The sequence below is a fragment of the Engystomops pustulosus genome, chromosome 1, assembly GCF_040894005.1.
Source record: "Engystomops pustulosus chromosome 1, aEngPut4.maternal, whole genome shotgun sequence".
In the NCBI taxonomy this organism is placed as follows: Eukaryota; Metazoa; Chordata; class Amphibia; order Anura; family Leptodactylidae; genus Engystomops; species Engystomops pustulosus.
Genome location: NC_092411.1, coordinates 140,907,069 through 140,928,540, shown reverse-complemented (window position 1 = coordinate 140,928,540; position 21,472 = coordinate 140,907,069). Strand labels below are relative to the sequence as shown.

Sequence of the window (21,472 nt, the reverse complement as noted above, 5' to 3'; positions counted from 1 at the left end):
CCATTAGCTGCTGCCGATCTATAGACCTGACTCACCCACAGCCCTTTGTATTCACCAGAAATTCTCAACCCCTAGATGGGTCATCTTTTTCAAATGTCTCAAATGTAGCTATTCGCTTGTTAGGGGAATGGAGTGACTTAATGATTTACAAAATAACTGTCATAGTTTTAAAGCTAAATTGGGGGCAATCACTGGATCCCTTTTATAAAAGGCAGCTTCAGTAATGTTTATTTTTTAAACCAGGGGGCCTGGGCAGTGGATGGGATATGTGTTGTCAGCAGGTGACGACACAACAAACTTTAACCCACCCAACATAACAATATCTTGTGAGATATAACAACACATTACAAAGTATATTAAACATAAAGTAAACATACACCCTGGCTAGGAATAAGCATGTGCATGGTGGTTTACCCCCAGGGCCTGTTGTAAAGGGCTTAATTTTTTTTTCTTCCTGTCAAAAGGAAGAAAAGTCTGCGAGCAAATTTGTAAATTGGAAACTCTACAGTAAATTATACCTCTACATAGCTTAGCAGTGGATTCACTATGCAGGTGGGCCTGTCCTTAACCTGTAAAGTCCAGAGGAACATCTTGTGTGCACCACTGTTCTGGAATGACCAGTCACCCCAGGATCCCTGTGAGCTCAATCCTAAGGCATATAGCACTTCCCTTTTGCATAGCAATCCCCACACGCTTTGTTTAACCTATTTGGTGAGACCAACAATTCTCAAGTTATTCCACCTTCCGCGGTTCTCCTGGTCTTCTAAAGCGAGGTTCTATTTTCTTCCAAATCTTTAGTAAGGGAGCTCTGCATATGCTCTTTATCGCCATCTAGAGCAAGAGCGCATTATAATCAAAGCTGAGCTGCTCCTTATAAGCCGGTAAGCCGTAATCGGCTTAGAACGGTCCATTGTTCGGGTTCAGCAGGTCTGTTGGGTAGTAGCACCGGGAGCTTGTCTCATTTTCTCCCTAAATGGCCACGTCGGGACCGGAAGTCAGTAGTTGCACATTTTTAATGCAAATTCATAAAATATATATTTGTTATCATGATTTTGTGATACATTTCAAAAGTGAATACACACCTCATATTTTTGGAAATATTTTATTATATCTCTTCAGTCAACACTAAAGAAATGACAATTCCATACAAAGTAAAGTAGTCAGTTTACAGCGTGTAAATTTAGTGTGCCCCTAAAATAACTAAATGCACAGCCATCAATTTCAAAGTAGCTGACAACAAAAGTGAGCACACGTCTAAGTGAAAGCCAAATTGTGCCCAAAGTGTCAATATTTTGTGTGGCACCAATTTTTATTTTCATTACAGCCTTCGCTTTCCTGTGTATGGAGTTCACTAGAGCATCACAGGTTGTAATACTCGTCCACTTCTCCATAACAACATTAAGGATCTGGTGGATGTTAGAAACCTTGTACTCCTCCACCATCTTCTGTTTGAGGATGCCCCACAGAAGGGGTTTAAATATGGAGACATGCTTGCTGGTCCAGCACCTATTCCCTCCGTTTCTTTAGCAGATCAATGGTCATCTCGGAGGTGTGTGCGGCCCAATTTCCAACGGTAGGAGATCATGCTCTGCTTTCACTGCACTTTTTGGAATGCCTGTTTTCCTCATCAAACTGTTGCTCATGCAAACTCAAATCATGACACTCCCACCAACAAGCTTGGCGTTAGAAAAGAAGCACTTGTCTTTGTACTTCTACCTTGGTTACCGCCCCACACGCTTGAAACCAAATTAGATGATAACATCATGTTAAAGGACAGTAATTCATTCCCTTAGTCTGCTTGTCTTCAGCAACCTGTTTCCAGGTTCTTTTGTGCATTATCATTTTGATGACATGGAGACCAATTTTGAAACGGTGTAGAGCATATGGTTAGAGCACTGACAGGCTAGCTCTATAGAGATGAACGGGGCCATCCGTGCATCTTGTGGTGCAGTGGAGTTAAATCTCTGTGGATAGGGTCTAACTTGCTTAGATGGGATAAACCCTTTTAAGGACCTAGCCCAACATAGTGGTATATTTTGTTTGAAATGTTTTGCATTTATTTATTTTAAAAAATATTGGATGAAAATTTAGAAAAATTTGTGATGTTGCGATTTCTAAATGTTATGCTTATCAACAATTAGTTCAACCTCCCAAATAGGTTACTAACATTAACCATATGTCTTCTTTATGTTGACTTAATTTTTCTAATGTTATTTTATTAGGATGTAAGGAGGCTTACAAATCGATCAGCAATTTTCCAGATTTTCAACAAAATTTTAGATTCAATTATTTGAGTCCTATTCATATTTATAGGGGTTTTAAAAGTTTTTTTTTTTGTAATTAGAAAGCAGAAATTATTACCACATTTTTAAATTGCACCCATCATATATTCAAAACAGCCCTTCTTAAGTGTGTTAACCATTTAAGCATTAAACATAAAATATAGCAAAATGGAGTTTCCATTTGGAAGTTTCAAATTTTCAATGTTTATTTTGCACTAAAATTGAAATGTTCATGCCGGATAAAATGAGAAAAAGCTTATCTGATCTTGTTGTGCAATATATTGCAATATGGCAATACTGCACATGTGGATTTATTGGCCCATAACAGAGTGCAGAAGTGATGCAGCGCCAATTGGCTATTGGAGGCCAAAGGTTGCTGAAACAAATTTCAGGTGCTATGTGGCATTTGCAGAACCTATAACCTCACTCCAATGTATAGCCAGCAGCCACCCAGTATATAGCCAGCACCTGCCCCCTAGTTTAAAGCCAGTGCCTGCCCCCTTGTATATAACCAGCCGCCCCCTGCCCCCTTGTATATAGCCAGTGCCTGCCAGTAGTATCATAGTATATAAGGCTGGAAAAAGACGCAAGTACATCAAGTCCAACCTTTATGAATTAAGTAAATGTTTTATTCCCATAACCTGTGATATTTTCTCTTTCTAGAAAGGCATCCAGGCCCCTCTTGAACATGTACATAGAGTCCGCCATAACAACCTCCTGCAGCAGAGAGTTACATAGTCTCACTGCTCTTACAGTAAAGAACCTTTGTCTATGTTGATGGTAGAATTGCCTCACCTCTAGGCGTAGAGGATGCCCCCTTGTCCTGGTCACAGGCCTAGGTATAAAAAAAAATCTTTGGAGAGATCCTTGTACTGTCCGTTCAGGTATTTGTACATTGTAACGAGTTCTCCCCTCGGTCGTCTTTTTTCTAAACTGAATAATCCAAAATTTTGTAATCTGCATTGTATTCTAGTCCTCCGAATCCCCTAATAATCTTGATTGCTCTCCTCTGCACCTGTTCCAGCTCTACTATGTCCTTTTTATACACTAGTGCCCAAAACTGTACACAATATTCCATGTTCGGTATGACCAGTGATTTGTATAAGGGAAAAACTATGTCTATTCCTTTATTGAGACTTCCGATAATTTTATGCCCCCTTGTACATAGCCAGCAGCCCTCTGCCCCCTTGTATATAGGAAGCCAGTCCCCCAGTATATAGCCAGTCCCTCCCCCTGTATATGGCCAGTGCCTGCTCCACAGTATATAGCCAGTGCCTGCCCACAGTATATAGCGAGTCCTCACAGTATATAGCCAGTGCCTGCCCCCTTTATATAGGCAATCAGTGCCTGCCCCCCGTATATAGCCAGTGCCTCCCCCCCAGTATATAGCGAGTCCCCACAGTATATAGCCAGTGCCTTCCCCCTTGTATATAGCCAGCACCCCTCTGCCCATTGTATATAGGCAGTCAGCGCCCCCCAGTATATAGCCAGTGCCTGCCGCCCAGTATATAGCGAGTCCCCCCCAGTATATAGCCACTGGCTGCCCCCCCAGTATATAGCCACTGCCTTCACCCCTTTGTCCTCACCTTTCCAACGCCCCCGCAGGTCATCTGTCTTTTGCTCCGTTTTGGGCTCCCCACACGGTCCCGTTGCACACTCCATGACGTCAGCCACTTGTTGACATCATAGTGTGTGCTGATGACGGTGCACAAACTATGATGTCTGAAAGCGGCTGAAGTCATGTTTAGTTCGACGGGGCAGCGCAGGGAGCCGAAGATAGTGTTTTTTTTTTTTTTCTTTTTTTTTCATTGACTCGAGTATAAGCCGAGTTAGGGGTTTTTAGCACATTTTTATGTGTTGAAAAACTCGCTTTCTACTTGACTATATATGGTAGTTTTTTATGTTTGAATAATTTGCAGGACAGAAAAGCTTTTTTGCATCACTGTCTTCTAAGAGGCGATTGTGTTAATTGTGTTTTATTGGGATCATTGTGGTACAAATGTAACATTTTTTTTGTTAGTATTTTTACTGTAGTCACCGTATGGGTTTAGTTATGATTTTATTTTACAGGTTGTTACGGATGCTGCAATACCTTATTTGGCTTATCTGGGCAATTTGTGTTGTAATTTTCACTTCATGACATGTCGACACTGTTCTTTGGGTCAATACAATTACAGAGATCATGGTGACAGATCTATGCTCCCCGATGACGTCCTCTCCTAAAGGGGGGACGCCATTTTTTTAAGCCGGCAGCGATCAGCGGGTGTTACTGGTAAGCCTTTGTTTCAATATGCAGCAAATACTTACTGGCTATGGAGAGGGCTCCACCCGCGAGCCCTTTCCATGCACCCGGCATGTCAGTAAGGAGTTAAGGGACTTAATTTTTTTATTTTATTTGTCAGGCTTAGAGGTTGTGGATCCTCTGGACCACTGCGGACGATGGCACAAGCCACTACCTGGGACCAGAGTCTAAGTGGCACCCGGTTTTCACCAGAGCCTGCCGCAAAGCGGGTTGGACTTGCTGCGGCATGGTACCACCAGGTCGTTCCACAGGCGTGACTTGTCCGCAGTGGCAGCCAAGGTCGAGGTACAGAAACGGCAGGCAAACTCGTAGTCGGGGACAGGCAGAAGGTCAGGACAGGCAGAAGGTCAGGACAGGCAGCACAGGATTGGAGTCAGAGTCGTAGCAACAGGTCAGGGCAGGCGGCAAAGGAGCGAAGTCAGAAACGGAACCAGGGTCACAACAGGCAAGGCACAAAGATCCGGCAAGGGTAACAGGAAGAGACAGGGTTAAATAGATTAAGGGGGAAAGGCCAGCGCCAATTAGCGGTGCGCTGGCCCTTTAAGTTTGGAGAAGCTGCCGCGCGCGCGCGCGCGCGCGCCCGCCCGCCCGCCCGCCCTAGGTGTCGGGGACGCGCGCGCACACAGCCGAGGTAGGACGGAGCAGCAGCAGCCGGAGCCGAAGCAGACGCGCCAGGAGCCGGGGCACTTAAGTGGCGTTTGCAGTGCGCTGGCGGGGGACAGAAGGCATGGGTGGACCTCCCGTGACATTATTATAATATAGTACAAAATACATGTATAATTTCTTTACAATAACCTTATTGACAATAGATAAAAATCAGACAAATTCATATATTTCCTCCCCTGGCGGTTGGCGTTTATCATAAATATCATAGCATGTAAACAACTGAACATTACAATTAAGATAATCACATGACAATTAATCTTTAATAAAGGGCTATTATACATTTGATCTATTGAGCTAAACCTCCCACATTATCTTGACTTTACACAATTTTCTATTTCCTCCTGCCTCTTTGCAATAAACAAAAGATCCATTCTTTCCTTCCAATCCTCAACATTGGGTGCCTCCTTGTTCTTCCAATGAAACATGAAAAATGAATTTTCTTGATAGAAAAATGCCTTTTAATACATAAACAACACACCTCGATAAGCACACAATTCCTAATTGTGTGCCTTAGATGCAAACCTTTGAATTAAATGAACAACATTCAAATATGGAGCACCTCCATAACATATCAGCATCAGCAAGATCAGCATCTATCGGGTTGCAACTAGGGCACTTTTTTCTTCTTTTTTTTTTCCAAAAATGATTTACTGGTTTTGGTGTTAAGTGAACTCGATGCACAATCCATCCATTCTTCTACCGTTAAATCCACCAAATCCTTCTTCCACTTCCCATAATATTCCTTGACAGGAGGATACTCATTTTTTATCACATTTTTTAAATGTCTTAAAATACCCCCTAACACCCTTTTTTTTTTTTTTTTTAAGCTTTAATCGTATTTCAAACCCAATACATGAGTGTAAGAGTAGGAAATTGGACTTTATAATCAGACTTTAGAAAACCCCCAGTTTTCAATAAATCCCTTTATTTCATATATATTCAAAATACATTACAGGCAGTCCCCAGGTTACGTACAAGATAGTTTGTGCAGGTTTGTTCTTAAGTTGAATTTGTATGTAAGTCGGAACTGTATACTTTATTATCTTCACCTCAGGCAAAATCTTTTTGGTCTCTATTAGAGATGAGAGAACACACTCGTCCGAGCTTGATGCTCATTCGAGCATTAGCGTACTCGTAACTGCTCGTTGCTCGGACGAATACTTCGCCAGCTCGAGAAAATGGCATCTCCCGCCGTTTTGATTTTTGGCGGCCAGAAACCGAGCCAATCACAAGCCAGGAGCCTCTGCACATAACCCAGCATGATGTGGTACCCTTACACGTCGATAGCCGTGGTTGGCTGGCCTGATCAGGTGACCCTGGAATAGACTAGCCCGTGCCCGCGCTGCTCGGATCATTCTCTGTCTGGATGCCGTTAGGGAGAGAGCTGCTGCTGCTTCAGGGATAGCGTTAGGGTGTTAAATTAGCTTAGTGTTAGGCAGGAGTGAGTCTACAAGAACCCAACAGCCCTTCTTAGGGCTAGAATAGCGTTATATTTTATTTTTTTTATTTGCTTGTGGCTGGGCTTGCTGGCACTAGTAGTGCAGCTAATACCATATTGTGAGGAATTTGCAGGGAGACTTGCGAACGTTCTATTTAGCTCTGCTGCTTTTTTTGTTTGACTTTAATTTTTTTTTCAAAACTAAAAGTCATCACAGGCAAAGCACAAAATCCAGTTGTGTGCTGTCAGTGTAGGTTAGAAACTAGCTATAGCAATCATCCTCTTTTGTGGTTGCTGTGTGATTTCTTCTGATTGTTTTGTTAAAAAAACCAAAACACAAAAAACCACAAAAAAATTTACAGTTTACACTTTAATTTTGCAAAATGTTGAACCCGAGGGGTAGGGGTAGAGGACGAGGGCGTGGGCGTCCAACTACTGCAGGGTCAGAGACCGTGGTCCTGGGCGGGGTGAGACACCACCTGCTGATGAGGGAGCAGGGGAAGCCGCAGAGCTACACTCCCTAGGTTCATGTCTCAAGTTACTGGGACTCGTGGTAGAGCACTGTTGAGGCCAGAACAGTGCGAAGAGGTGATGTTGTGGATTGCGGACAATGCTTCTAGCCATTTGTCCACCAGTCAGTCTTCCACGCAGTCCACCCATGTCACCGAAATCAGCACTCCTCCAGCTCCTCCACCTCAGCCTCCTTCCCCCCAGTCTGCCCCCTCCCAGCAAAATTTGGCATTTGAACCGGCATACTCTGAGGAACTGTTTTCTGGACCCTTCCCACAGTCACAAACCACTTGTCCGGTTGCTGCTGAGCAATTTTCCGATGCCCAGGTTTTCCACCGGTCGCAGTCTGTGGGTGATGATGACATTATTGACGTAGTGGAAGAAGTGTGTAAAGAGGTGTTGGACGATGAGGAGACACGGTTGTCAGACAGTGGTGAAGTTGTTGTCAGGGCAGGAAGTCCGAGGGGGGAGCAGACTGAGGGATCGGAGGATGATGAGGTGACAGACCCAAGCTGCGTTGATAGGCCGGGTGAACACAGTGCTTCTGAGACGGAGGCGAGTCCTCGACGAGAACAGGTTGGAAGAGGCAGTGGTGGCGCCAGATGGAGAGGCAAGGCCAGAGCTGGTGCATCAGCGCCAAATTTTTCACGTAGTGAAGCTCCCGTGGCGAGGGCTAGATTTTCAGAAGTCTGGAGGTTCTTTAAAGAAACACCGGATGACCGACGGACTGTGGTGTGCAACCTGTGCCACACCAGGATCAGCAGGAGTTCCACCACTACCAGCTTAACCACCACCATTATGCGCAGGCATATGAATGCTAAACACCCCACTCAATGGAACCAAGGCCGTTCGCCTCCGGCCAGGCACACCACTGCTCCTTCCCCTGTGTCATCTGCTGCCTCTGCTAGTCAGCCCCCTGCCCAGGACCCCGGCTCAAACACCTCCCGTGCGAAAACCTCACCCTCGCCTCCACGATCCTCCACAGCATCCACCAATGTCTCCATGCACAACGTTCAGCTCTCCATACCCCAGACGCTGGAGCGTAAGAGGAAGTACAGTGCAACCCATCCACCCACACGCCCAAGCCCTCAACGTCCACAACTCCAAATTACTTAGCCTCAGAGGTCGCATTAACGCCTCACCACGCGTCATAGACGCGTGATGAGGCGCCATTACCCCCCAAAATAATTGCCATGCGTAAAAGAACGCATGGCAATTATTCCCTGTAGCGCGCAGGCTGAGCGGTTCAGCGCGCGCTGCAAATGAGGGAAATGTCTATAGAGCGATCGCAGCGCGCGCCGGACCGCTCAGCAGGACACGTGACTCAGTGTCAGGGGCGGGCAGGAGAGACCCGCAGCGAGAGCGCAGGCCCCGGGCGAGGCATGTGGGCAGTGGGGCTGCCGCTCCCCGTCCTGCTCCAAATGCTGCTTGCGTTTGTGATCGACGGGACCGGGTGAGTGTGTGCAGTGTCCTGTTTGAGTGTGCAGTGTACTGTTTGAGTGTGCAGTGTGTGTGTGTGCAGTGTCCTGTGAGCGTGCAGTGTGTGTGTGTGTGCAGTGTCCTGTGAGCGTGTAGTGTGTGTGTGTGTGTGTGCAGTGTCCTGTGAGCGTGTAGTGTGTGTGTGTGTGTGTGCAGTGTCCTGTGAGCGTGTAGTGTGTGTGTGTGTGTGCAGTGTCCTGTGAGCGTGTAGTGTGTGTGTGTGTGCAGTGTCCTGTGAGCGTGTAGTGTGTGTGTGTGTGCAGTGTCCTGTGAGCGTGTAGTGTGTGTGTGTGTGCAGTGTCCTGTGAGCGTGTAGTGTGTGTGTGTGTGTGCAGTGTCCTGTGAGCGCGTAGTGTGTGTGTGTGTGTGTGTGTGTGTGTGTGTGTGCAGTGTCCTGTGAGCGCGTAGTGTGTGTGTGCAGTGTCCTGTGAGCGCGTAGTGTGTGTGTGTGTGCGCTATGTGTATTACAGAAATTTTCATACTCCTCCTCGGGTAAAAATACTCCTCAAAAATGGTGAGAGGAGTATTTTTACCCTTCTGAAAAAATGTTAGTGCGACCTCTGCTTAGCCTGGAGATGCTGCCCTATAGGCTGGTAGAGACCGAGGCCTTCGCAACCTCATGGCGGCGGCCGCCCCTCGGTATTTGGTCCCCAGCCGCCACTACTTTTCCCGATGTGCCGTCCCAGCCCTGCACCAGCACGTGTCAGACAACATCATCCGTGCCCTGACCAACGCCGTTTCTGACAAGGTCCATCTGACCGCGGACACGTGGACGAGTGTTGCCGGGCAGGGCCACTATATATCGCTGACGGCACATTGGGTTAACTTGGTGGAGGCTGGAACCGAGTCTGACACTGGGGCTGGTCATATACTGCCGACGCCGAGGATTGCGGGGCCTACCTCGGTCCAGGTCTCTCAGGCCTACTATGCTTCCTCCCCCTACCCCTCCTCCACCTCCTCCTCCAAATTACCATCCGTGGGCATGGCGCCATCAGTCGGTAGCTTTAGGCACAGCAGCAGTGCCGTCGCTAAGCGACAGCAGGCGGTGCTCAAACTGCTGAGCCTAGGCGATAAAAGGCACATGGCCCAAGAGCTATTACAGGGCATCACGGCACAGACTGATCTGTGGCTGGCAACGCTGAACCTGAAGCCAGGCATGGTTGTGTGTGACAACGGCCGTAACCTGGTGGCGGCTCTGCAACTCGGCAGACTGACACATGTGCCATGCATGGCCCATGTGTTAAATCTCATAGTTCAGCGGTTCCTCAAGACATACCCCAATCTGTCTGATTTGCTCACGAAGGTGCGCCGCATCTGTGCGCATTTCAGGAAGTCCAGCACAGATGCTGCCACTCTCAGGGCAGCGCAGCGCCGCCTCCAACTGTCCGCTGTTGTGCGACGTGCCCACGAGGTGGAATTCAACATTAACCATGTTACCAGTTTACCAGCAGCGCAGAGCGATTCGAGACTGCCAGATGTCAACTTCCACCAGAACTGGTAGTCAGGTCAGTCAGCTTCCTCAAGTCTACAATGAGGAGTGGACGTGGATGTCTGATATCTGTCAGATGCTGAGTAACTTTGAGGAGTCAACACAGATGGTCAGTGGCAATGCCGCCATCATCAGCCTCACCATCCCGCTGCTTGGCCTGTTGAAAAACTCTCTTGTGACGAGCGCAAAGCTTCCGACTTCATGCTGACCAGAGACGGGGGAAGAAGATTCCCTTGTTGATAGCCAAAGCACCCTCAGGTCTGTTTTTCAGCGCATATCGGAGGAGTTGGAGGAGGAAGAGGAGGAGAATGTTGGCGAGACAGAAGAGGGGAGCATCGCTCAGTCCTTCACTGTTCAGCGTGTATGGGCAGAAGAAGAGGAGTTGGAGGAGGAGGAAATGGACAGTCAGGCCAGTGAGGGGAGTGAATTCTTGCGAGTTGGGGCTCTGGCGCATATGGCAGATTTCATGCTAGGCTGCCTATCCCGTGACCCTCGCGTTCAAAGAATTTATTCCAGCACCGATTACTGGGTATTCTCTCTCCTGGACCCACGGTACAAGCAAAATCTTTCCACTCTCATCCCTGGAGAGGAAAGGAGTTTGAGAATGCATGAATACCAGCAGGCCCTGGTGCACAAGCTGAAACAGTATTTCCCTTCTGACAGCGCTAGCGGCAGAGGGCGTACTTCTGCGGGACAAGTAGCGAGGGAGAGTAGGCGAGCAGGCAGCTTGTCCAGCACTGGCAGGGGTACATTTTGCAAGGCCTTTGCCAGTTTTATGTCACCCCAGCAAGACACTGTCACCTGTCCCTAGTCTCGTCAGAGTAGGGCTGATCTTTACAGAAAGATGGTGAGGGAGTACGTAGCTGACCATACCATCGTCCTAAATGATCACACAGCTCCCTACAACTACTGGGTTTCAAAGCTGGACATGTGGCACGTACGCCTTGGAGGTTCTTGCCTGCCCATGTTGTCTGAGCGGGTTTTCAGTGCAGCTGGTGGCATCATCACCAATAAGCGTACACGCCTGTCGACTGACAGCGCTGACAGGCTGATGCTTATCAAGATGAATAAAGCCTGGATTTCTCAGGATTTCCATTCTCCACCAGGTGAAAGAAGCTCAACCTGAATAATGTATGCACTCCTCCTCATTTTCCTCCTTCTCCTCCTCTTTGTACATTAAAGCAGAGGAAAATGGCTATTTTTTGCCAGGGCCAACTGGCTCTAGCTATAGTACTCTATGTATTTAATTTTTCTGGAGGACCACCTACCTGCTCCTCTGGTTTGAAAAAATTTTTGGACTGCCACATACAGGCACTATCCAAATTTAATTGTCTCCATAGCAGCCTCCACCCGTCGTCTTTATAGCTACCTCCACACGTTGTCTCCATTGCTACCGCCACACATCATCTCCATAGCTGCCTCCCAAAGTCGTCCATATAGCTGCTCCAAACGAGCTGTGTCAGGCAGAATTTTGGGTTGTTTTCATGGCTTCCACATCAAACTTGTTAACTTTGTCGCCACCCTGCTGTGTTATCCACAAAATATACTGGCAAACTTTTATCATTTACCGATATTATTTCAGCACTTCTTGCGCATCTGTTTACTTTCCCCTCACCCACCATAACCAAGCCAATTACTTATAAAAACAGTACTACACTTGATCTTATACAAAAGGTTCTTAGAAGTGCTGTTTGTAGCCCCTGCCTGCTTTGAAAATTATAATTTTTTCAAAGTAAACGCTTCTGGCCCCCAGGCCCATTTTGGGTGGGGAGGAGCCGAGAGACAGGGGCTTGGACAGGCGAAAGCTCGCCTGGCAGCGCACCGCCAGCTCCATCCCAAGATTAGGCAGCCTCAGAGGCATCCATGCATACTTCCCCTGCTGTTTCCTGTCCATTTCGCCTCCACGATCCTCCACAGCGTCCACCAATGTCTCCATTCGCAACTTTCAACTGTCTATACCCCAGATGCTGGAGCACGGGAGGATATACAGCACATCATCCCCTTATCAAACGAGCTGTGTCAGGCAGAATTTTCAGGTGTTTCACCAAATACATAGTGGAACTCTGCCCATCTGTCGCCGCCATGCTGAAGACCTGAAGTTGCAATCATAGCAGCGCAATATGTATGCCCCATACTGACGCTCTTAATCATGGAAGTCGTCTCCATGGCTGCCTCCACATGTCGTCCCCTTATCAAACGAGCTGTCAGGCTGTATTTCTTTTCTATTATGTAATTAATCATTCCCCGATCACAGAAATATTTTGCCATTGTGCTGCTAAAAATTAACTAAGGAAATAGGGGAAAGCTAATCCTCCCTTATCTAAGTGAGCATGTAATTTACCAAAACTTATACGTGCTCTTTTTCCATTCCATAAAGTCCCTTAAAAGGGAATCGAGAATCACTGGACAATTTTTAAATAAAGGGAATCTGAGGCAAAAGCATCATTTTAAAAATAACAATTCTTGCTGCTAGAGGAAAGGTTCATCCTTTTCCAAACTGACAGTTTTTTGCCTAATTTTGAGAATAAGAGGTTTTACACTAAAGAGGACCTGTCACCTATAAAAATGCACTAGAAGCTCCTAGTGTTAAAACAGACGCAGCAGTGTTACACTGTTAGTGTTATCGGAAACCTCTAATAGCGCTAGCAGACACTAGACTACACTAGAAGCGTCAGACCGCACTGTAAGCGGAGCAGCGTATTCAGGAGGAAGGTTTAGGGGCGTTGACTGTCACATGACGCGGTTCAGTCTTCGCTGACCTATGGAGTGGGCGGGGCAGTCTGGGCAACAGTCAGCGTCGTGGACTGCCCCCTCATGAATACGCCGGACCACTTCCAGCGTGGTCCGGCGCTTTTAGTGTATAGCGCGGCAATGTCTGTTAGCGTTATTGGAGTTTTCTGATAACGCTAGCAGTGTAACACTGCTGCGTCTAAATACTAGGAGCTACTTACTTTAGTAAGCAGTTCCTAGTGCTGTGGTTATAGGTGACAGGTCCTCTTTAAGCTCTATATAATCCCTAAGATCATTACTAATGATAACCCCCAAGTATCACAAAATCTCCATTACTAAAAGTTGATCCGAAATATGTACAGGCAGTGATGTTGAGTCGAGAGGTAAGCAAGACAACTTACCCCAATTTATTCTAATGCCAGACAATTTGCCAAACTTTCGTATCAAATCAATAACTACCTGTATCCCCTGCTCAGAATGATCCAAAACCAAAAGGAAGTCATCAGCATATAACTGAAGTCTAACTTCCCCCTACAAACCCTCTTATCCTATCAAAAGCTGTTATACTACATGCCAATGGTTCTAATACAACTGCAAACAGTAGTGGGGACATTGGCCCAACTCTGCCTTGTTCCTCTCTATAGCTGCCAAGCTGCGGAGGCACGTCCATTTATGCTTGCTCTAGCTGAGGCACCACTGTATAACAGTTTACCCAAATATTAAAAAAAAAAACCTTGATCGCATTGAGTGAGACCACTGTCCTGGCCCCCATTGACTCACAGGAGGACTGTATACACCGCCAAATATGCAAGATGTTGGTTGATTTCTCCGGCATGAACCCCAACTGGTTGCTGTGAACCCCTGAACGTACCACCTTTTGGAATCTAGTTTCAAGCATTTGGGCCAGCAACTTATAGGCGGTGTTGAGCAGGGAGATCCGCGATTATGCTTATCTTATTTTTTTACTTGTACATTTTTTTCATGTTTCGACTGTGGTGCGTAGAGGGTTAAACAGCCTTGATTGTGTTTTGAAATTTGACACACAACTAAAGTAAGCAGTTCCCTTACTCTAACTCAGTAATAGCAGTGTTAAATTGCTAGCTTTATCGGAACATACCCCTCTGCACATAACCCTCTGAACGCCGGACCAAGCTTACAGTGGTCTGGCGAATTCATGAGGGGGTTGTCTGGGGAGGCGGTGACTGCCACATAAAGCCTGGCAGTCACTAAGGGCCAATAGTGTGGTAGGGGCGGTCTGTGGCAGAAGCTAAGGAGAGTGCCTCAGACCACCACCCCTTGAATACGCTGGACCGCTATGTACTGCAGTGTCGTTATGCTATGTTCCGATAAAGCTAGCTATTTAACACTGCTATTACTGGGGTAGCGCTAGTGAGCTGCTTACTTTAGTAAGCAGTTCCTAGGAGCAATAAACGGTTGACAGGTCCTTTTTAAGGGGTTATACCAGACTACAGGACTGTGCCCATATTCCATAACTACTAAATCGTTAGTCACATTGTTTATCAGTTGGAACCCCAACTGATCTGCCAGAAGATGCCTTGTCCACAGTACCTCTGAGTGGCAAGACCATTGCCAAGAAAAGTCAAGTGGAGCAGTTGTTTTTTTATTAGTGCCCTTGCCACTCAAGGGAGCCATGCTGCTGGACCTTGCATATGGTAAAAAATAGAGCATGTGCTATCTTTTCTCAAGCAACGGCCCGGTGCGGTGACACATGTGTTTGCTCACCGTGCCGTACAAAATGTACTTCTATGGCAGCCGTATGCTAGCTGCCGTTCGGACAGCTAGCTTACAACAACCATAAAGCTTCATCTGCATGGGGCCTTTCTAGGTTAAATGAACAGGAGTAACAGAGGAATTGGTTTGCACATTGTTATGCTTTACAATTCTGTTATGAAGCAAGCACCGTTTTTACTAAACCAGTTGCTGACAACTATTCTTGTGTCAATAGACTTTGATTTGTATTTGGGCAGGACCATATTAATTTATGTATGTACTTTATTTAGCATGCTCATGGTAAACGAGGAACATGTATTGTAACCCATTGAAAAAGTGTTATCCAGTAGAGCAGATGTTTGGAAGTCATTTTCATGGAAATTAGGGAATCCTGTAACCTCATCATAAAATGCTCTTGTAATTGCTACTGTTAACACAGGACCATATCAGTAATAGTCTGCCGGAAATTGTAATAACCTATAGGCCTATGCATAGAACCTTTATCCTGACACATTATGGAGGTCATAGGGCAGTGGTGGCGAACCTATGGCACGGGTACCAGAGGTGGCACTCAGAGCCCTCTATATGGGCACCCTTGCCATTACCCCAGGGTAGAGTTCGCCAGACAGGACTCAAGGCCTCTTGCAGTCCCAGGCAGCCCAGGACCCCAGAAGGAAGCTACAATGATGATCCAAACTTCTTCTCCTTCTTTCTACTGTATTGGTGTCCTCAGGTACCTATACAATTTAAACCCGTGAAAGAGCAGGGAGTAATAAGTTCCTGCTTAAATTGTCGCATCTGCACGTTGCAAAAAATATGTAGGTGTTGGTTAAAGTTTGGGCACTGGGTGTCTAAAAGGTTTGCCATCACTGTCATAGGGGATCCTTGCATTTTTTAATTTAGGTGTGTTTCTTGGTGCTGCTATCTAGGGTCAGCCTACATCGGTTATTGAGTTATTACAGCAGCAGTGCATATGAATTGCACAGCTTCAGATAACCTGCTTCCCTCCTGCAGCTCTCCCCTTTCAGTGTGACTTACTTGTGGCACTTCTGATAATAGTTATGTGTTACAGAAATGCTTATTCTCTAATAACCAAGTTTTACCCTTATCATTGTGGTCACACTATAAAATGCTTTTCATATTAGTGGAGTATACTGTACAAGATCAGATTATCCACCTAAGTTTATTGTTTAATATTAATCATATTACTATTGAGTGCATCCAAGCCTGTCTTGACTCCCAGAGTCAATGCATGATGTTTCTTTAGGTAGCCCTATCTTTATTTGTTTTCCGGCTCTTGATGGCTTTTCACAAGTCCTCTGCTACTGCGTCTGGCAGTCTTAATGCAGGCTGTCAGTGAGTATTCAGCTCTTCTGGCGCTGAAACTGTTAAAGTGTTAACTCTCCACCTCCTCTTCTCCAGTGGCACTGCTCTTCCTGCCCTCCTATTTCCCTCCTCCTCTTCAATCATCTCCCTTCCTTCTTCCCTCCGCCTCTTCCCTCTTCTCTGCACTGGTCTCTTCTGCTCTCTGTCTGTCTCTCTTCTCCCTTCTTTTCCTTGTCCTCTGGGCCATGGATGGGTAAGTAACTATATTGTCTTTATTCTTTATCTGTGAATGTGGGAAGTGTGCAGATAGGGTTTTTATCACCAATGAATGTAGCACAGCAGGGGATCAGCACTTTATAATTTCAGAGTGAAGCAGTGAGCACAAGATTTTATCATCTCCTTTGAACATCCCTCTAGGGGTTGGTGGGTGTGTATGTGTTTGTAAACCTCAGTTCAGAGGGGCGTTAGATTCCTAGGAAAGCTCCCTGCGTGCTATATATTTAATGGATTGAACTAGTTACATTACATTGTATCAGTTTGTTTTCATTAACCTTTATTTTGGTTGAAAATAACACTGTGACGTGTAAAAGGAGAAACTTAATAAGTGAGTGTGTCTTAAAGGAGACCTCCACACTTTGTGTCATGGTGATTTTTAATCAAATATGTATACTTCTACAAATGTCTTTCTGGTTTGTGCATGTATGTATACTGTGTGTATGTATCTATGCGTGTATACATATATGATACATACACACAGTATTATATAATCTGTGCTTTTTTAGTTATTCTATGGGGAGTCTTGTCTGGCCTGTCATCATGTTGATGCACTTAGTTATTTATTGTGAAGCGGAGGTGTGTGAAGTATGCAAGCGGCCCCTCCCTGTGTATGCCTGGTCACACCTGTATGGTTGGAGGCAAGTAGGGCACTCACTTTCTATTCTGAGTTCACTTGACTTTCTGTAGATGATTGTATTTTAGAAAGTGTTTGACATCCAATTTATAGGGTAGATTTACTTTGGTGTCATTTCTGCAGATGTAGTTACAGTTAAAAGGTATATTCATAACAAGACAGGGTAAAAAAGAAGTTTAAAGATGGTGGGATATTGCATTATAAATGGATGAGAAAATACCCTGCCTACTTAAAATTGTTCTGATATATTACACGCACACACAATGAAAGCACAGTCAAAAGAGGACTAGGCAACAAGTCCTTCACTAATAGGTAAACAAGAAAAATGGCAGCACACCAGACAAATGGTTAACAAAAAAAAGTCTGTGGTCTTTATTCCATGCTAATATACCTTTTAGAGAGCAGAATACATTATTTAATTACCATTTAGAAGTGCCATTCTTCATGTGCTCCACCCATTATAGGCAACAAAAATGAGCAAAAGGTACTTTCTTTTTTTGCAAAGTGGGATGTACCTCTAAAATCTCGCTATAAAACCAACCACTGCTCGGTTCATGGCTAGGAACGGAATATGCCCTCTTAATTTATTCGATAATTTGCCTTTTCTCTTTGTTAACGGAAATTGTGTTTTGACATTTGACACACAAGGTATTATCATTTTGCTTTCATGTGCTTTTAATAAGTACGGTAATAGACATTTTGTCTTAAAGTATACCATTTAAGATTTTTCATATGTCTATATAAGGTGTTTATAAAAGAAGCTGTTGGGATTAATACTAATAAGTGAAAACTATCTCTGGGACGGATCTGGCTTCTGTTTGTCCACATGCACAATAAATAATAAATACTCTTCATGAACTGAAAACAACTTTTATAGTGTTCTTTTCCACATTTGCATCTTCTAACGCCAAAAACACACAAGCACATACGATTCATAGGGTGCTGACATGAACACATAGTGGATCCATGAGGACATAGGAAAGGAAACGATCCACAGTCCATGACCTTTTAAGAATCCAGGGTCAAGAAATATTGTACTTGCTATATAAAAGCATGTAAACCAGTGTAAAAAGACCAGTAATCTTGTTGTTCTGTATCTATAACACAATATTGCATCTGCAAATGATCAGGTGTTTGTGGGCTGGTCCATGTTGGGACATTGTGTGGTGGCAGTCTTGTGTCACTGGTCCCAGCAAACAGGTTTCATTTCTGCTAGTTCTTGCCTGTCATGAGTCATGCAGTTTTGTTTAGCGAAATCTGAATGTATACAGAACTTATTGTGGCCTGCACATATCAAATTCACTCCTGATGTCTAATGGGGTTGTTCAAGAGACAAAAAGTTACATTACTATGATTTATGTAATATATGCCGTTTAATAAAGTGCATTTAAGCTTTGAACATAATAATGATTTTTTTCTGTCATACATATACTCTCTCCTCTATGTTCAATGGTCCAAGTATTCCTTTCATTGTGACTATTAATTATAAAACCTGGCCTAACTTCAAAATCAACCTTACTAGCCTGTTAACCAAAAATAGAACCTTTATAGGGTTTTATAGCAAAGTGGCCCTAGTGATAAAGTAGGAGTAGATCACTGTGGATGGTGGGAAGGTAGTGGGAACATTTTCTGTGTGTCCCTGAAATGAAAGAATGACAAAATATAGAACCAAAATAATTTATATGCCATAATTCCTAATGTGTCTGCACACAGAACATTCAAACATCCAGATTGATATATAATATATCAGCTTGCATATATAGAAAGACCAAATTCAAACACAGAAGATACCCGCTCACCAACCAAGTGCACTTACCAGAGGGACAGTCTTCTCTAAGTCCAACGATAATAGATGAACAATACTTTAGAAGAAAGGTCGGCATGTTTGCAAAATCGTCATTCAGCTTTATTTGTCACATTGCCTGAAAACAAGCAGTACATATTCAGAAACGCGTCAGGTTGCTTTCTATGTACTGCTTTCAATGCTGTCTATGTGACAAATAAAGCTGGATGCCGATTTTGCGAAGTCGTTGGCATGCCAATCTTTCTTGAGGTGTTGTTCATGCATATAAAGAAAGCTGTCAGTCACTGAATTAATTGACCCCCTGATCTCTAATTTGTAAGTGGTTTTCAAGTAGGCCATTAATAGTTGTTCAAGAATGGTGGACAGGGAGTGGCAACTGACCTTTGACCTTTTGACTTGCCGCTGTTACTACTGTAGAAGCTCCTGTTCACTTTTAGGGACATGAGACCAACTACCGGTTCTGTTCCTCGTGTATTTACAGTGTTGAATAGCTGAATGGAAATTGTCGTGCCACCCCATCAACTATTGATGGCCTGCCTTGGGAATAAGCCATCACTAGTTATTCCTGGCCAACCCCTTTAATACACTGTGTATTAGCTTAACCAATAGAGCTTATTGCAGCTCTTCTCCTGGATCTTCTTAACAGAGGTGGCCTTTACATGAGAACGGTGTGAGAGGAGAAGCAGGAGATGTGCTTGACCACACTTGCGAGGAGTAGCAGCCAGAGCGCACCTCGTACTAAAAACATCAACCCATTCATAAGTATTATGTAAATGTGTGGTGGCATTACAGAAAAATTCATTGCATGGAATGATAGTCGTTTAATAGATGTCTTTTTATACAAGAAAATAGATGCATCCCTTGTTTTCTGTGCTTGTAGACAATTATAGTACTATTACAGCATGTATTATACAAATGGTACACAACCTTAGAAATTTAAATCTACAAAGTGGGCTGGGGCAGACAGTGGCTCCAGACCCCCTAGAATCTTTTGGGGGTTGGGGCACTTATTATATAAGTGTTCCCTGCTTTTCTTATATATAAATCACATATAACAGTGATTTAATATTAACAGCCCATTGAATCACTTTTATCAGTGATCTGTATACAGAGAGGCATGGCATCCTCCTTGCATGCCTCTCACTGTATACAGGGGCTGATGTGACAGGTGACTGATAATATCAGCCCCGTCAACCCCTAGTAACCCTGTTACTAAAAAAAAAAGAATGATTAATCCCTTAAGGACTAGGTATTTCCAGTTTTCATATGCCTAACTTTTATTTATTTTCATTGTCGCATTTTTTTAATATATCTTTCTTAAAAGCACTGCGGCATTCTAAAGGTGCTTAAATACTTTGTTAAACTGACCCAAATCATGCAGATGCTTATCCAAATTTCTAATATGCGTGTGGTTGTTCTGATTCTCTCAATGGCAGATGCCAAGAATAAGGGCTCTTACCCACAAACCATGTTGCAAATCGTGCAAGTTCAATCAGATTTTGTTCAGTGTGCTCTGAGTTTCCTTCTTGTGTGATGCTGCGTTGTTTTTTTTCTTCTGCAAGTGTCATGCGATTTTGTTCTGTTTTACTTTTATGTAAAAAAAATGTTGAACTGGCAAAATAATTTTTAAAGAGCCCTTGACCTTACTATCACTTGGTGTGATGCTTATATGTACCATATATGTCACCAAATGATGCCAAACATTCAGTGAACTTTTTTTATTTTTAAACAACAGAAATGGACCACTTGTGGACAATGTCTCAAAAAAGACAGGTTGACCCAAAAAAAAAACTTTTGGACATGTTATAAACATTTTAACCCTTGACCTGCACCGTACTAGAACGGCACCTGCCGGGTCCCGGTGCATGGAGAGGGCTCATGGGCCGAGTCCTCTCCATAGCCGGTAAGTCTTTGCTGCATATTGCAGCAAAGGCTTACCAGTAACACCCGTGATCGGTGCTAGCAACGACCATGGGTGTTTTCCCACCAATCGCATGGGCGCCGCCATCTTGCCGCGGATCGTGGCTTCCCGTGACGTCATCGGGGAGCGGCGATCGGTCGCCATGACAGCCTCGGGTCTCTTTTTAACCCCAATTAGCACATTGTAATGAATGTGGAGGAAAATCCCCATATACTGCCATACTGTAGTCTGAAAAATAGTAAAAGTAAAAATAAAAAAAAAAGTTTAAAAAAACCTCAAAATTCAAATCACCGCCCTTTCCCTAGAACTGATATAAATATTAATAAACAGTAGAAATCATAAACACATTGGGTATCACAGTGTCCGAAAATGCCTGATCTATCAAAATATAATAACAGTTTTTCACTGTGTTTAAACCCGTAACAGAAAATAATGCTTAAAGCAGAAAATCGCACTTTTTTGCCATTTTGATAAATATAAAAAAAAACAATAAAAAGTGATCAAAAGTTCTCACGGTCCTAAAAACTATAGCAATGAAAACGCCATCAAAAGTCTCCAAAATGACATTACCCACAGCTCCATACACCAAAGTATGAAAAAGTTATTGACGCCAGAAGATGGTAAAATAAAAAAAAAATATTTTTGTACAGGATGTTTTAATTTTTGTAAATGTATGAAAACATTATAAAACCTAAAAATTTGTTATCCCCGTAATCGTACTGACCCAAAGAATAAAGTAGACATGTCATTTGGGGCGCACAGTGAAAGCTGTAAAATCCAAGCCCATAAGAAAACGTCGCAAATGCGGGTTTTTTTACCACTTTTACTGCATTTGGAATTTTTTTTCCCGTTTCGCAGTACACCGCATGCAATATTAAATACTG

General features: G+C 44.2%; 1 protein-coding gene across 3 annotated transcripts in view; it reads left to right on the top strand.

The window, feature by feature from the left end:
• The window catches only part of PTBP3 (polypyrimidine tract binding protein 3), a 141,896-nt gene that overhangs the window by 23,073 nt on the left and 97,351 nt on the right, over positions 1-21,472 (top strand). Inside the window, exon 1 of one of the 3 annotated variants that reach the window (XM_072154765.1) lies at positions 16,077-16,206. The exons of 1 other annotated variant lie outside the window; for it this stretch is intronic. The gene's annotated coding sequence lies outside the window, so the exon portion shown is untranslated. Of the gene's footprint in view, positions 1-16,076; positions 16,207-21,472 lie in introns of those variants that run through there. One more of the 3 variants, XM_072154770.1, reaches the window with a different exon arrangement.